This window comes from Cottoperca gobio, chromosome 8 (genome assembly GCF_900634415.1).
Source record: "Cottoperca gobio chromosome 8, fCotGob3.1, whole genome shotgun sequence".
Lineage (NCBI taxonomy): Eukaryota > Metazoa > Chordata > Actinopteri > Perciformes > Bovichtidae > Cottoperca > Cottoperca gobio.
The window spans coordinates 22,398,672-22,415,995 of record NC_041362.1 but is presented as its reverse complement, the minus strand read 5'-3'; the positions used below and the strand labels follow the sequence as shown (position 1 = coordinate 22,415,995).

General features: G+C 42.9%; 1 long non-coding RNA gene across 4 annotated transcripts; it reads right to left on the bottom strand.

Annotated features, from left to right (window-relative positions):
• Window positions 1-5,976: 5,976 nt before the first annotated feature.
• LOC115012401 (uncharacterized) lies at window positions 5,977-12,150 on the bottom strand. 4 transcript variants are annotated; one of them, XR_003832680.1, is made up of 6 exons: window positions 12,036-12,150; window positions 10,180-10,292; window positions 8,773-8,981; window positions 8,035-8,143; window positions 6,629-7,564; window positions 5,977-6,537 (listed from the first exon to the last, which is right to left on the bottom strand). It is a non-coding gene; the product is annotated as an uncharacterized LOC115012401 (long non-coding RNA). The 4 variants fall into 4 exon arrangements; XR_003832678.1 differs by adding an exon at window positions 11,546-11,927 and having other exon boundaries at window positions 5,977-7,564; window positions 12,036-12,147; XR_003832679.1 differs by adding an exon at window positions 11,546-11,931 and having other exon boundaries at window positions 5,977-7,564; window positions 12,036-12,136.
• Window positions 12,151-17,324: the final 5,174 nt, after the last annotated feature.

Below are 17,324 nucleotides of genomic sequence, written 5' to 3'. Positions count from 1 at the left end.
CCTCTCCCACTGCTCCTCTGTGCTTTGCATCTCTTCGTGTGCAGCAGATTGACAGCCGTCTGTTGCCTTGTTCTCTGATGGCCACCCACCAGCACGAGCTCCATTGGCAATATTCACTCATTATTTTGGACTTTGTTTCAGGAATCCCAATTTGCTGCAGGACATATTGCTGCTGTTGGAGCAAAACCACAGATCTCCAAAACCATACATGTACAGAGAAACGGTTGCTTCCTCCATGCTGTCCATGTGTGTCAGGAATTATGCTTTGAGCTACAGTATGTTAGTTTAGGTAGTAGAACTGGTAAATAGCAATGAAGACGACTGTCAAGTTTTATTTAATTGTATTTTTTGGTCAAGTTAATTGCTGACATTTGAGAATGCGCCAGCATCACGTCAATCAGACAGGTTTGAAATACTCCCCCAGGTTAACCAAAGTTTGAAAGCGGAAAAAAGGCAATCAAGGAAATTATTTACCTAAACTGTCTGTTGTCACATCCATCACAGTTTACAGACACACTTCCTGCTTTAACTATGACTTATTGTACTATAGTTGTGTGCAACACACTTTTACTGTGCAATGATGGATTATTATCCACATTTTAGGTGTGTTCATTCCCAGTTTGACCTCCAAATAGAGTGTTTAGGTAATCTGCATTAGCTGCTGGCTTGTTTGTTGAAGCCTGTCTGATCGCCTGCTCGTGTTTCTTGGCTCATCATACTGATTTAGTGATGTCTCCGTGTTCCCGGAGTGCAGTTATTACTGCTATTACTGACTGCAATGTTGTCATAAGAGATAGAAATGTTGGCTAAAACTATGAAAACAAGACCCAAGTTGTAATAACTCATCCTTTAAAGCAAAACTGTGTAACTTTTGCTGAACTGCGGCCACTGTGAGCAACAGTTATGGTGGATGCTTAAACACATTGTAACAAAGGTACAAGTAGAAATTAGTTATACAATCTTCATTTTACTCAGGAATGTCAGTTAAACAGCAATATAAGATCGTTAACATTTGTGTTTGCACTAAGTTACTTGACACACCAGACCAAGCAAAGCCGGCAAAACTCCTGAGTGCATTTAATTGAGCAAAGGTGTGTTTTATGGATTCCAGGAAGATCTATTTTTTTCTTTCAAAAGATAGCCTTGATTCATAGCTATCTCTCTTCTTTCAGTTGATTTGGTTGTTAAAGTATAAAAAAGAGAGATAATGAATGTCTATGTTAGTTTACTGTGTGAGTACCTTGTGTTGTCCTGAATGTTTCTTTCCCAGCTCTACATGGTATGATTTTAGATTGCTGTTTGTTGATTGTGATCAGAGAAGCCAATGGGTGGATTCTAAGACCACTGACGACACTCATGTAAAAAGCGGTGAAATCAGTCTGTAGGAGTATTAAAAGCTGTCAAGTAACTAAAGTTTATATAGAATGTTGGGTCAGATAATCTTATCGACATATTCTTTGATCACATCAACCTGACTTGATTTGAATCAAATAAAAAAAAAATTGTTTCATTTTATTTTTTGGCAAAGTCCTTGCACAGCTGCTTGTGTTTAGACAATATTTAACTTTAAATGAGAACTTTAGCATAATCTATATAATATAATATATATATATAATATATAATCTATATATATATATATCTATATATATATAGATATATATATTGCTACAGAGATTTGTAATAGTTTTTGAAAGCACTGACAAAGGATGTGGTCTTGTTGATAGTTTTGTCGGTTCAGAATTTTTTTATACTAGTCATTTACTCTATTCTCTCTCTCTCTCTCTCTCTCCCTCTCTCTCTCTATATATATATATATATATATATACTACCATGAGTCATTTTAAAAAGCTGGAGCTGGGATTTCATCTCAGCAGCAAAGTGCAACTCCAGGTTTTATTGCCCAGAACACACACACACACACACACACACACACACACACACACACACACACACACACACACACACACACACACACACACACACACACACACACACACACACACACTAAGGAATACAGATAATGTATATATGATAAATATCTAAATATATTTGTATGTGTGTGTATGCTGACCATCAATATTTAGAATTTGCAGGTTTTTCCTCCAAACAAATCATGCAGCAGCTAATTCCACTGATACACCTTCAACCAGCTGGTGTAGTGTGTGTGCATGTGTGTGTGTGTGTTGACCTTGGGTTTGTTATTCCAAGATTTCTGTTAAAACGTTGCTTCATAACTCTTTAATCATATATAATATAGACATATTAGAACAGACTTTTAAAAAATTGGAAATTGAAAACAGCCAAGAATTTGCAATTGTCGCATATCTAGTTTCTTTATGAATGTTCTGAATGTGTAGAGTAAAACAATTGTATCTGTTTTCTTCTACACATTCAGAACATGCTTAACATGTGTATGCAAAATATATATCAGATGTACAGGCTATCTGCCTCAGTAAATTATTTGAGTATTTACCACATTTAATTAATATCTTGATCCTAAAGTTGTACCTGGGATTTTCTTACAGAATATTACTCCTACAGATGCTGCCACCTAGAATTTCTCCTCAAAGCAGCCCTTCCAATTCTCAGCTGCTGTGAGTCTGCCCTCCTCCTCCTGTTTCCTGACACAGCGCGTCTACATTCCCCTGTAAACATGCCCATTCATTCAATTACAGGGTTTTACCATGAGATGGTGCATCCTTTATAAAAACACATGAACCAGCTGAAGTGCAAGAGTCACATGTCTTTGTTTAGGCCATGGTTTACACACTATGCTACCCAGATAAACAGTTGTTGCTGGAACTTTAATAATGTTTGTCACATATTTTGAACAGCATAAACCCCTTTACTCATAACAACACAGATTTGGCTTCACTACCGTTTTTACTCTTGGATCCTTTTGAAAATATTTGTTTTCTCAAACCCAGCAGTATGTACAGTAATTAGAATAAGCTGCAACATTAAAGTGATGAACACATGCTTGAATCAATAAGTATAATTCAATAATATATATATATATCCATCCATCCATCGTCTACCGCTTATCCAGGATCGGGTCGCGGGGGCAGCAGCTCCAGTAAGGAACCCCAATCTTCCCTTCTCCGGGCCACATCCTCCAGCTCCGACTGGGGGATCCTGAGGCGTTCCCAGGCCAGTGAGGAAATATAATCTCTCCACTGAGTCCTGGGTCTTCCCCGGGGTCTCCTCCCAGCTGGACGTGCCTGGAACACCTCCCTAGGGAGGCGCCCAGGTGGCATCCTTACTAGATGCCCGAACCACCTCAACTGGCTCCTTTCAACGTAAAGGAGCAGCGGCTCTGCTCCGAGTCTCTCACGGATGGCTGAGCTTCTCACCCTATCTCTAAGGGAGACGCCAGCCACCCGTCTGAGAAAACCCATTTTGGCCGCTTGTACCCGTGATCTCGTTCTTTCTTTATATATATATTATTCTGAAATGGGCAATTCTCGATAATGAAAACGTTTACTTTTGGTACTTGCATTTTGATCTCTTTTTAAAAACTATTTTCACACTGTTTTTCAATTTTTACTCAAGTAAAAATTGTGAATATATCTTCCAAAAAGAAGTCTGCTGATATAAACTCTGTGTGACCAAAGTAGGAAAGTGAGATCGCTGTTTCGCTATTCCATATTTTCTCTGCACTGTTTTGTTTGTTTTAATAAACCGGTTTTATGTTAACTAAAACTATTGTCTTCAACTCTAAGGTGGAACATTATACACTACATAACATTTTTGAAAGGGGTTTATGTGTTTTTGGGGGGCGTGTTATGTGTTGTTTTCTATGTTGTTAAATTTAAGATTTGAAAAGAAGAGCGAGGCAAAGTCCTTGTACAGGACTGTCTCAGAAAATTAGAATATTGTGATAAAGTTCTTTATTTTCTGTAATGCAATTAAAAAAACAAAAATGTCATGCATTCTGGATTCATTACAAATCAACTGAAATATTGCAAGCCTTTTATTATTTTAATATTGCTGATTATGGCTTACAGCTTAAGAAAACTCAAATATCCTATCTCTAAATATTAGAATATCATGAAAAAGTATACTAGTAGGGTGTTCAACGAATCACTTGAATCGTCTAATTAACTCGAAACACCTGCAAGGGTTTCCTGAGCCTTGAAAAACACTCAGCTTGGTTCAGTAAACTAAATCAGAAGTATGGGGAAGACTGCTGATCTGACTGCTGTCCAGAGGACCATCATTGACACCCTCCATCAGGAGGGTAAGACACAAAAAGAAATTTCTCAAAGAGCAAGCTGTGCACAGAGTGCAGTTTCAAAGCACATCCACAAAAAGTCTGTTGGAAGGGGGAAATGTGGCAGGAAACGCTGCACAACCAAGAGAGATGACCGCAGCCTTAACAGCATTGTGAAGAAGAGTCGCTTCCAGAATTTGGGGGAGCTTCAAAGACAGTGGACTGAAGCTGGAGTCCAGGTGTCAAAAGCCACTGTTCACAGACGTGTCCGGGAAATGGGCTACAATAGCCGTATTCCCATGGTCAAGCCACTTCTGAACTCAAGACAACGGAAGAAGCGTCTGACTTGGGCTATGGAAAAGAAGCACTGGACAGTTGCAGAGTGGTCCAAAGTCCTCTTTTCAGACGAAAGCAAGTTTTGTATTTCATTTGGAAGTCAAGGCGCCAGAGTCTGGAGAAAGGCTGGAGAGGAGCAAAATCCAAGTTGCTTGAAATCCAGTGTGAAGTTCCCACAGTCAGCGATGGTTTGGGGAGCCATGTCAGCTGCTGGTGTTGGTCCACTGTGTTTCATCAAGCCCAGAGTAAATGCAGCTGTGTACCAAGAGATTTTAGAGCACTACATGTTTCCGTCTGCTGAAAAGCTCTATGGAGATGAGGAATTCATTTTCCAGCATGATCTGGCACCTGCCCACAGTGCCAAAACCACCAGTAACTGGTGTACTGACCATGGCATTACTGTCCTCGATTGGCCTGCCAATTCCCCTGACCTGAACCCCATAGAGAATATGTGGGGTATTGTGAAGAAGAAGCTGAAAGACACCAGACCCAACAATGCTAATGAGCTAAAGGCCGCTATTGAAGCATCCTGGGCATCCATAACACCTCAGCAATGCCACAGGCTGATTGCCTCCATGCCACGCCGCATTGATGCAGTAATCCGTGCAAAAGGATTCCCAACCAACTACTGAGTGCATTAATGGACATTTTCAAATGTTTGATTTTGTTTTGCTGTTATAGATCTTTTTTTTTACTTGGTCTGAGGAACTATTCTAATTTTTTGAGATAGGATTTTTGAGTTTTCTTAAGCTGTAAGCCATAATCAGCAATATTAAAATAATAAAATGCTTGCAATATTTCAATTGATTTGTAATGAATCCAGAATGCATGACTTTTTTGTTTTTTTAATTGCATTACAGAAAATAAAGAACTTTATCACAATATTCTAATTTTCTGAGACAGTCCTGTATGTGTAAATTTACTTGGCAATAAACCAAATTCTGAATTGATTCTGACCAGTGTTCAGGCAACTTTGTGTTGTTTTTAGACTTTTATATTGCTGAGCGATAAAGTGCTGCTTGAAAAAAAAAAAAGCGACGCCCCCCCTCACCCGCCACGGCTCGAAAGCATGAATGTTTTTCCAAGGATACACCATGAATGCTGTGTGGTTACAGATTTACAAGAGGGACTTGGGATGGCGTGGTCCTCGCGGGATCCTTTTACAGAGCATTTGGACCTAAACAAACTGTTAAGAGTCATATTCATAACTGTTCACATATTTTATAACAATTAGAATAATTAATAATAATTAGAACATTATAAAACATTTTCTAATTGTTCAAACTAATTGGGATTAATCGTAAAAAAAACTAACGCTCTGGTCAGGACTTGGACCGCCTGTTATTGTAGCACTGAAATCAGCTGTTCTGATCGCACAGTTATTTCTTACTGTATAACATTAATTTCCACGTAATTTGGCTGAATAACGCATTATTAGAGCATTCGCAGACAAAATAGGAGGTATTATCAGACAGGAACTAGAGGCGTGTTTCATTCAGCCAATTCGCTATTTAATGCATAAAAAAAACAATCTGGATCAGTGTTTTACAAAAAACCGTGAGCATAATTTTGTCATGACCTGTTTATTATGATATGACATGATATAATAAGAATTAAAAGTATGCTCTGTGTTGTAAGCACATTTCCTTGTGTCAAATATGATAAAAACAGATTATTTCAGCTGCATTAAACTGTCAGCTTCCATCACTGCTCCACCTGGTGGATAGATAAGCCATTGCAACTGATTTCCACATAATGCACCATAGGGGTTTTACAAGTCTGCCACACATTCACTAAGTCATCGTGGGGGATTTCTTTTCAGCCATGGACCTGACGATGAACCAACGGGGATCCCTCACGGACCTGTCCAAGGTACCATCAGGGAGGGAGGGGAAACATTCTCATTTCAATAGCAGTGGATAAGTGTCTGCTGGTTAACTGTAATCAGTTAGCTCTCAGCTCCATCTGGAACACAGTATCCTTCCCCTCTGTAGATAATGAGAACATGAAGGGGCTTTCAAAAAGTTACATTTTTCATTGTTAAATATCATAATACAAATGTCAAATGCATTGTAATACCTTGATAAAATCATTGTCAATGAATACGAGCTTGGAATGATGCCTGTTATATTATTAGTGATGGCATTTCTCTAAATTAAGAACACATTTCCCATGGGCATGTTTGCTGCTTCAGACTGTCCTCTCTAGAAAATGAGGTGATAATTTATGTTTTCCCTGACAGGCGTTGGTAATGTGGGCATGTGAAATATAATTTCTGTCAGGAAAGGTGTCTGGACCCAAATTCAAGGAAAAAGGGGAGCAAGATTCCGCAGGAAGATTGGCTGGGGCAGGGCAGAGGCATCTCTCTGGGACAGGATGGCTCCCACCTCCACAACAAATTGTCTCTCAGGGTCTGGTACTTGGAGGATGGGAGCAGATGTGAACCAGGCCTTGAGTTTCTTGAAGGCCTCCTCAGCTGAGGAAGACCACCGGAACGGCACCTTGGATAAGGCGAGGGCCGTGAGTGGGGAAGCAACAGTGCTATAGCCGCAGATGAACCTCTGATAGAAGTTTGTGAACCCCAGGAACCGTTGCAGCTGTTTACGTGAGTCAGGGACAAGCCAGGACATAATAGCTGACACCTTGGTGGTGTCCATCTGCATGCTCCCCTGTCCCACGATGTACCCCAGGAAGGAGACAGATGAGGTGTGGAACTCACTTTTCAGTCTTGACCAACAAAGAGTTCTCCAGGAGGCACTGAAGGACCGACTGGACACGATGCAAATGCTCCTCTTTAGTTTTGTCCCTTAGCACATCGTTGACCAAGGCCTGAAACACAGCCGGGCGTTGGTGAGGAAGAAGACCTCACCAAATATTCCTAGTGTTCTGAGGTGTTGTTGAAAGCTGTCTTCCACTCATCACCATCTCAGATCCGCACCAAGTGATAGGTGAAGAGGGGCGGATGATCCTGGCGGCTAGGGAGTCATTGACAGATTGCTGGGGTGGGACAGATTTCTTCAGATAGAAATAGAAACAAACAGAAAAGAGAATTAATACATATTACAAGGCAACTCAGATAATGTAAATAGCAAGATACACACATTTGTAATTTCCAACTATTTCTACCTTAAATTAATTTACAAATTCACTCCCACTAAATGAACATAACACATGCACAGCTGCTGTCATCATTTTAACAGGAAATGCATTCCATATTACCGAGTAAATGTGTACTTCTAACGGCATTGTAACTTTAAGTACTACTAATTTTTAATTAAATACAATTATGCAGTCAGTTTTTAAATCACAAACGATACAAGAAATTAAACAAGCCGTTCTGCAAACATGTACACAATCAGCTCACCGAGCCACACACACACAAGCGCGCTACCGATCATGACATGAATCCAGCGTCAATCAAACGAGTAGCGGCAGCGATCTCCAGCAGGTAACAGTCTCTCAAGCTAAAAAGTTCAGCGTCTTACCGGCTGCCTCTGGTCTCGATAGATATTTGGGCCCTGCACAATCTTGGTCTGGATTTCAACGTAGTCACGAACACATCCTCTCTGCGCTTCCATAACGCCAAGCTGCGCTCTTTTAAATGGGAAACACTCAGGCAGATTAGTCACATCCGGTTTGTCCCATTACTATCTGGACAGCTCAAGCTTGACTTGACAGCTTCAGTTTGACATGACAATCACTACCTCAATCCAAAACTATTGACTGGATAAGACACAGTGTAACAATACGACCAGAACACAGGTAAAAGGACTCAAATGCACAACTCAAAGACAGATCTAGTGTCGGCAAAATAGTCTTTACTAGAAGCAAAAACCGGGTTTGGTACACAGGAAGGCAGTCGGGTAGCAAATAAAACAGGCAGGGAGTAGGCAAAGGCAGAGTCAGGTCACGGAATTAAGGAAACCGGGAAGTCGAAGGCAGGAAACAGGAACAGGATACACACGGAACAACGCTGGAACTCTACGACACGAAGGTACACAGACGAACTGGCAATGAGGGGAACAAAACACACAGACTATATACACCAGGAAGTGGGCGGGGTAACGAGACACTGGTGGAGACACTAACGAACAGATTGGGAACATCTGGGGGGGCAGGAAGTAGACATAACTGAAACGGGAGAGAACAGGTAAGTAACAAAATAAAACAGGAAGTACAAACAACAATAAACAATTTACGGACAGCAGGAACCCTTACAGTACCTGGCACCTGATGTCTCAGGAAACTTGGGATGCTGACGGTGGAAGTTCCGGATGAGAGTATGGTGCAGAACTGCTGAGAAGGACTTGCCGAGCCCGGCTCCAGGTCCGGTGACAGCGGCGGACTAGTGCCTGAGCAGACGGAACGCTGGACTCTGCCTCCAAGTCGGGAAACAGCGGCTGCTGGTAGCCATAGGCGCACTGAAATGGAGCTAGACCAGAGGCAGAAACAGGCAAGGTATTATGCGCATACTCAACCCAGATCAGATGTTTGCTCCAAGTGACTGGATTCTGGGAAATGAGGCAGCGCAGGCACATCTACAGGTCCTGGTTGAGTCTTTCAAGTAGGTTGAGAATCAGCCGGCCTTTTCATCTCCCCAACTTTCCTTATTCAAACCATGGAAACTCCCCAACTCTCCTTGGTCAAACCATGGAATCTCCCCACCTTTCCGTGTTCAAACCAAGGAATGAAGTAGGTGACACAGAGATTGAATGTTATAAAGGTGATTCTTAAATGCTCAATTTAATAGAAGTGATTCAGAATGTTATAAATACGATTAAATCTAATAAATGTGATTTAAAAGAGACTCGAATTTAGGAGATAGAATTCACGATGTAATTGTGTGGAGTAACATTTGATACATGCCATTTTATGAAGTAAACTATAGAATACATGTTCAGATTAATGATCTGGAAATAAACTCACTGGGCCCTTGCTTAAGGACTCGCTTAGAAACTCATTGAAAGCATGGCCTCATCACTAGGAACATACCTAGGATGTTAATGCTCACCAAGTGCGTACATAATGGGTGCCTGCAAAGAATATATATAAATAGAAGATAGGAGACTCTAGCATGGCCTTAAACGGACAAGTAATTAAGGTACATAGTTATATCCTAGGACCTTCATTAAACAATACGTCACAGGCATATTGTGGTACGTAGGAACAAATAGATATATATATATATAGATATATATATATATATATAGAGAGATAGATATATATATAGATAGCGATATAGATAGAGATATATATAAGAGAGATATAGATATATAGATATATATAGATATAGATATAGATATATAGATATATATATATATATATATATAGTATATATATATATATATATAATATATATATATATATATATATATATATATATATATATATATATATATATATATAAAAGAACCGAGCCGACATAAGCTCGAGGTTATTTCCTCTGCGTCTTCACCCGAGATGAGAGATGTGAAGACTACAACACCAAAAAGACTCTGGAAGAAGTGATCCAAGTTGCTGACCGAAGCACAGGATAGGAGTAATCACTTTCCCAACAGCTTGGACCCACAGATTGGATCTTCAGAGTTTTCTATGCTCACTCTGCAAATGGACGATTGACATGGACTGACCTCAAAAGACTTTCAACAAAGTCAAGAGCGGCACGGAGGCCTTCGTCACGCAGGAAGGATAGGAATGCTAGGCCTGGCGATCCGACCTCTCTCGCTCTCTCTCACTCTCCCCACTGATAAGTAAATCAGATAGACATGGCAGTTATGAGTTAGGGATTTATATTATAGTTCTGATAATCATGTTACATGTAGTTTGAGTCAATTTAAGCTGTATGCCTTGCCCCTGCTATAATACTTAAAATAAAATGAATCTTTTGATTTAAACCTAGAATTGTGGATATTAAGAATTTGTATCTTTATGAGGTATCTTATAAAGGTTTGGAGTGATTAATATCTCTAAGGTTCTGTTAATGATTGTCTCTAGCAAGTAGATTAAACATGTCCCTGTGGTCAATTCCTGACTACTAACTAAACCTAGTCAATACCAAGTGCACAGATCATAGAGGAGAGCTTGTCAGACGACCGTGACCAGTGGTAGCCGCCAAATTCACATTGTTATTCAATTAGGCGGTGCAATTATTGGTGCAAGCGGGATAGACGGTTGTATACAGGCAGTAGACACTAGGCGAAGTCTCCTCGCCACCAACTTAAATAGTCGCTATATTCTAGTTAAGGCAGAACTTGATAGGATTAGGACTCGGACCCGTTAGTTGGAGAGTTGGTCGAGACTCGCCCCTGAGGGACCAGGGCGCGACCTACGCGGATCTAACAAGTCTCTCCGACTGAACGTTGGAGTGGGGATGATAACTGGAAGAAAGGCTGACCTTGGTGCCTAGGAGAGAGCAAAATGCTCTCCAGAACTGGGAGACAAATTGTGGAACCAGGTCCGACACAACGTCCCTGGGAAAACCATGGATTCTGAACACATGCAACAACTTGACCTCTGCTGTCTCTCTAGCAGAAGGAAGTTTAGGCAGAGCAATGAAGTGTACCATTTTCGAAAATCTGTCTACCACTGGGGAGACCGGTGACAAAATCCAATTAAATCTCTGCCCAGGGACAGTGTGGCACAGAGAGAGGACGCAGGAGACCAGAAGGAGGACGACGAGACGTTTTATTGCGGGCCCAGGGTGACATGAAAGGAGGGAGGTGTGGGCCCAATGACCTGGGAATAAAGAGATTCAGGCACAAATAAACGGTTAGTCAGACATCCCTCTGGGACCTGAATGTTAATGTTGGCTTGTTTGATCTTCTCCTCAATAACCCATGTAACTGCCCCCACAACACAGGCAGGTGGCACAATTAATGAAGGAGTTCTAGGAGTAGGATCAGGGTCAAACACGGGGACAGAACATCGGCCTTGATGTTCTTTGACCCAGGACGATAGGATAAGGCAAAGTCAAATCTTGTGAAGAACAAGGCCCACCTGGCCTGTTTGGTGTTGAGTCGTCTTGCGGATTGAATGTACTGCAGGTTCTTGTGATCAGTCCAAACCAGAAAAGGATGCTCTGCTGCCTCCAACCAGTGCCGCCACTCCTCCAATGTCAACTTGATAGCAAGCAGTTCCCGGTTACTGACGTCGTAGTTTCTTTCAGCTGGAGACAATTTTCGGGATAAGAATGCACACGGATGCAGCTTGTTATCCTTCTCGGATCATTACGAGAGAACGGCTCCGAGTCCTACATCTTACGCATCGACTTCCACCACAAACTGCCGCTGAGAATCCGGAAGTGTGAGAATTGGGGCTGGAGGTAAAACTTGTCTTAAGTCCCTGGAAAGCCTTCTAGGCCTTGGAGTCCCACAGGAATCTGGCTGAGGAAGAGGTTAGGACATGTAGAGGAGCAGCAAACCAAGCTATAGTTCCTGATGAATCGTCTATAGGGAAAAGATGAACAATTTGGACTGAAAATTGGTACCTTGGTCAGTCTGGATTACACGGCGAAGTCCGAATGTAGATAATGTCTATAATGTAAAATAATTTAAAATAACCCTAACGAACAGGACACGATGTAACATGAATGACAATCCCACAAAACACACTGGGGCAGACAAGGCTAAATACACAGACACTAAACGAGGGAATAAGACACAGCTGGGGAGAAAGGCAGAAACACAAGGGCAGAGTAAATGGACACAGGAGGAACACATTAACAATCAGAAGGAGAGGGTAAAGACACAGACAGGAAGTACCATTAGACATTTAACAAGGGGGAGTGAACACTTTAACGTAAAACAGGACACCGAAGAACAAGCAGATTGTTACACACAGTCGACTATCACCCTCTCAAATGGCTCTCCTATCGCAGGTAAAGGGTGCAATGGAGCTGGGTGGATAGCCTGGTTAGGTTTGCTGACAATCTGGCAAACATGACAACAATGACAGCACTTAGCAACATCTGTTTTTAACCCAGGCCAAAAGAAGTGTCTAAGTATGAGCTGATACTTTTTCATCACGCCCAGATGTCCGGACCATTGACTTTCATGAGCTACTGTCAAGACACGTTGATGGTGCCCAGCGGGCACAACTACTTGATATACCGTGTTCCAATCAGAATCAATAGCTGCCGCGAGGGACCATTTTCGAATCGAAATGTCTTTGTTAAGAACATACGCTACCTTCTCACCACTTGCTTTGTCGGCACTCACCACATTAGAAAAACACTTCTGTAGTGTCGGATCTGCTCGTGTTACCCGGAGAGTCGGGCAATCAGGAGACACAGCAGGGCTGACGTATCATCATTTTTACGTGCCTGTGCACGGGTGACTACACAAATAGGGAACACGTCAGAATGTTGCTGTATTACCTCATGTGACCATGCTGACTGAAGGGAGTCCAACACTTCCAGCGCAGGAGTACCTGTGTTATCTACAAACGCCCTTGACGCATTGGACGCTTTGAGGCACTAAACAACACAACTGAAATACAAGCTGTTGAATAATCAATGATCCTCAACACAGCTGATGTCCGGAGGACGCTGAAGAAAGTTGATCCCCGGAAGGCGGCGGGCCCGGACAGTATTCCAGGACGGCTGCTCAGGAACTGTGCCGACCAGCTGGCCCATGTCCTCACGGACATCTTCAACACCTCGCTGGACCAGGCTATTGTTCCATCATGTTTCAAGTCAGCAGCCATTTTTCCAGTGCCTAAAAAATCCCCAATCACTTGTCTGAATGATTACCGGCCGGTAGCACTCACCCCCATCATGATGAAGTGCTTTGAGAGGCAGGTCAAGGACCATATCATCTCCATACTTCCCCCCCAATCTCGACCAGTTCCAGTTTGCTTACCGCCCAACCGCTCCACAGAGGACGCCATCTCCTCTGCACTCCACCTGAGCCTGGCCCACCTGGAGGAGAAGAATACCCATGTGCGAATGCTGTTCCTGGATTTCAGCTCGGCATTCAACACAATCATCCCCCAAGCATCTGGTAAGCAAACTGGGACCCCTCGTCCTCAACACCCCCCTGTGTAACTGGCTGCTGGATTTCCTCACCAACAGACCCCAGCACCATTTCTCTGAGCACTGGCTCCCCACAGGGCTGCGTTCTGAGTCCACTGCTGTTCACCCTGATGACCCACGACTGTTGTGCCAGGTTCAGTACGGACCACATCCTGAAGTATGCGGATGACACAACTGTGGTGGGACTCATCAGGGACAACAACAAACTGGCCTACTGGTGTCACACCAACAACCTGATCCTGAATGTTGACAAAACAAAAGAGATCATTGTTGACTTCAGGAAAAAGCAGCACTGTCACACACCACTCCTCCTCAACGATAGCAGTCAAGACAACAGACAGCACAATAGTCTGACCTGGTCCCTTCACACCTCCTCACTGGTGAAAAAGGCACAGCGGCGCCTACACTTTCTGCGCAGGTTGAAAAGAGCACAGCTCCCCCCTCCCATCCTCACCACGTTCTATAGAGGCACCATAGACAGCATACTGATCAGTTGCATCTCTACCTGGTCTGGAAACTGCAACACCTCAGACTGGAAGTCTCTGCAGAGAGTGGTGAGGACAGCGGAGAGAATCATCGGGACGTCTCTTCCTTCCATCAGAGACACTGCTAATAAACGCTGCCTCAACAGAGCCCAGAACATTATAAAAAACCCCACTCACCCCCATCACGGCCTGTTCTCCCTGCTGCCCTCTGGCAAGAGGTTCCGCAGCATAAGGAGCAGAACAACCAGATTCTGTAACAGTTTCTTTCCCCAAACCGTCAAACCGTTGAACCAAAAATAACTTTTTCTCCTGAGCAATGTGATGTGAACTCCACTCTTAAAAATATATACATTTAAGAGTTCTTAGAGTGTATATATGTTATTTATATAAATTATTATATAAATGATATATATTTTAAGTACACATTTTATTTTATATTTATGCATCAGCACCACGACACTTTTAAATATTTATGACCAATTACTCAGTTACGTTTACAGTAAGCCAGGACAACGAAATTTCATTTTAAATAGTACATTGTATAAATCTCGAAATGACAATAAAGTTTTTTGATTGATTGATTGATTGATCTGTGCCTCGAGCTCCTGTTAATGCAGCCATACAACTTTGGCAGCTTCTATTTCCAGCTTCCTGATCTCATGCTGTCTGTCCTGAGCCCCCATTTGGAGATGGGCAAGGCAGACTTTAAGTCGAGCCTCGTCTCTGGACCCAGAAATGACGAAAGACAGAGGCTCATAGCGAGGCAACTTAAACTGAGTTTTCATCCGCTCGCCTACCTTGCCACCAACTTCTGCCGCAGCTCAAGCAGCTTGAGGTTCCCCCTCAAACCTTTCACTCAGAGTAACATCAAGCACAGCAAGCTCTGACCATACTGGCAACACAACCATCACCCGTTCCACCAACTAATTTACAACTAGAGCCTTAAGCTCTCTCTTAAGTATCAACCTAGGATACGTGACACCAAAGTAGTTGGAAATTTGCATCAAATCATCTTTACGACATGAGTCAATTTTATCTACAGAGGGATGGGCCAAAAATTACATCGAACTGCGCCATTTCCAGTTAACAAAACAATCTACGGGATTTCCAATAAAACCAAACGATCAATAAATATTTTGTTTTTTTCCGGGAGTCTATTAATTTGATCCCCGACGATCAAGCATTAATAAAATATATTTTATATATTATATATTAAGTTGTCCTCTTCCCATTGGTTGGCTGGGGCCAAGTCCTATTGGCCCCTTGTAGCCATATAGGCATGTCCACAACTCTTTGTGCTGATGTCTTCCTTGGTATTTCTTCAGTCGCCCCCTACAGGAGGGGAGTACCTCCAGCATGTATTACACTAATATTTATTGTCCTGAACAGTGAATACATTCAGTACATAATAATTATTTTCAGTAGTACATAAATACATATAGTTATTGAATATTACAAATTGTAGAAGAACTAATACATATCAATACATTCAGGAGTTAATTATCTCACTGATTCCCTCCTTACACACCATTTATGTAATATTGTAATAACTGTAATTAATCCAATCCACATGATGAAAAATGATACGAAACCCGCTCCAATTTGATCTTTTGCACTCTCTGGGACACTCCTATTGCATCTTTGTATGCTGTGGTGCTGTGCTTTTCTTATGTCTTCTAAACAATGCTCCAACAGAACTTGGAGTGAAAACTGGGTTAATACAAAATACGTAAAAAGGCGTAAACGGCACCAGAGGACCTAGCGTGCTTAACAAATATCTCCGAACAGCTTGTTAAACAAGCTGACGAACCAACTATCACAACCTAAGGATTTCGAATAGCTGGCATGAAATACGAAATACAATATTCAATATACAAGGTCACGGGTACAAGCAACCAAAATGGGTTTTCTCAGACGGGTGGCTGGCATCTCCCTTAGAGATAGGGTGAGAAGCTCAGCCATCCGTGAGAGACTCGGAGTAGAGCCGCTGCTCCTTTGCGTTGAAAGGAGCCAGTTGAGGTGGTTCGGGCATCTAGTAAGGATGCCACCTGGCCGCCTCCCTAGGGAGGTGTTCCAGTCACGTCCAGCTGGGAAGAGACCCCGGGGAAGATCCAGGACTTGGTGGAGAGATTATATCTCCTCACTGGCCTGGGAACGCCTCGGGATCCCCCAGTTGGAGCTGGCGGATGTGGCCCGGAGAAGGGAAGTTTGGGGTTCCTTACTGGAGCTGCTGCCCCCGCGAACCGACCCCGGATAAGCGGTAGATGATGGATGGATGGATGGGGGGATGGAATATACAAGGTACACCATGCAAGAGCGCGACAGTCTCAGCACCAAACAGAAATGCCTATGGCTGACAACACCAGCAGCCTTGACTGTAGAACTGGCCAGGCAGTTATATCTTCTGGTCTCTCCAGTGTGCCTCGGATTGAAGGACCAGGTACAGGTACGGTCCAATCTCAACTCAGTCTTCATCAGGTGGGAGGAGAGGTATCACTGCAGCCAATCAAGGGACGGGGGTCACACATCCTAATCAATATACACAATAGGGAAACAAAGTTGCATGCATCCACAGAATAATCCCCGAAGATAAACAAGGCAGACGGCATTGGCCATGGCCGTAACACCGGAAAACTTGTAGATGAGCACCCTTGTGCCAAACTAGTACTCTCCCCGTGGCCTAATCCAGTTTAACCAGCCATGGAAGCCCCAGGATCAGTGGATGTGCGGGAGAGTCAGAAAGATGGAAGCTGAGGTGCTCCGTCTGAATCGAATCAACCGTGTGGTGGGAAACTCGGCACAACAGCCGACCGTCTAATGCCTTAGCCTCTAGTACTTGGGGTAGAGGAATCAGCTTCAGACCCAACCTCTTAGTTAGTCCCCAATCCATGAAGCTCTCATCCGCTCCGGAATCCACTAAAGCGGGATGACAAAGAGCTCCACAAGGGGAAATAAGATGAGCGGGTGTGAGAGTGCGAGAGGGGCTGCTAGCAGAGATTGTTCGGCTCACCGGTGCCCTCTTCTTTACTGTTAAGCCCTGCTTTTTACTGGAAATCTGGAGATAAAATGTTCCAATTCAGAGCAGTAGATACATCTGCCCTCACGGAGCCGCCGCTGCTGTTCCTCTGTAGACAACAGGGTCTGACCAAGCTGCATTGGCTCCTCTACTACAGCTGTCGCCATCGGAGAAACCGGCAATGGAGCATGTTGACGGGAAGAAGGCCCCGAGGATGAATGAAGTAATCTTGACTGACCCCAC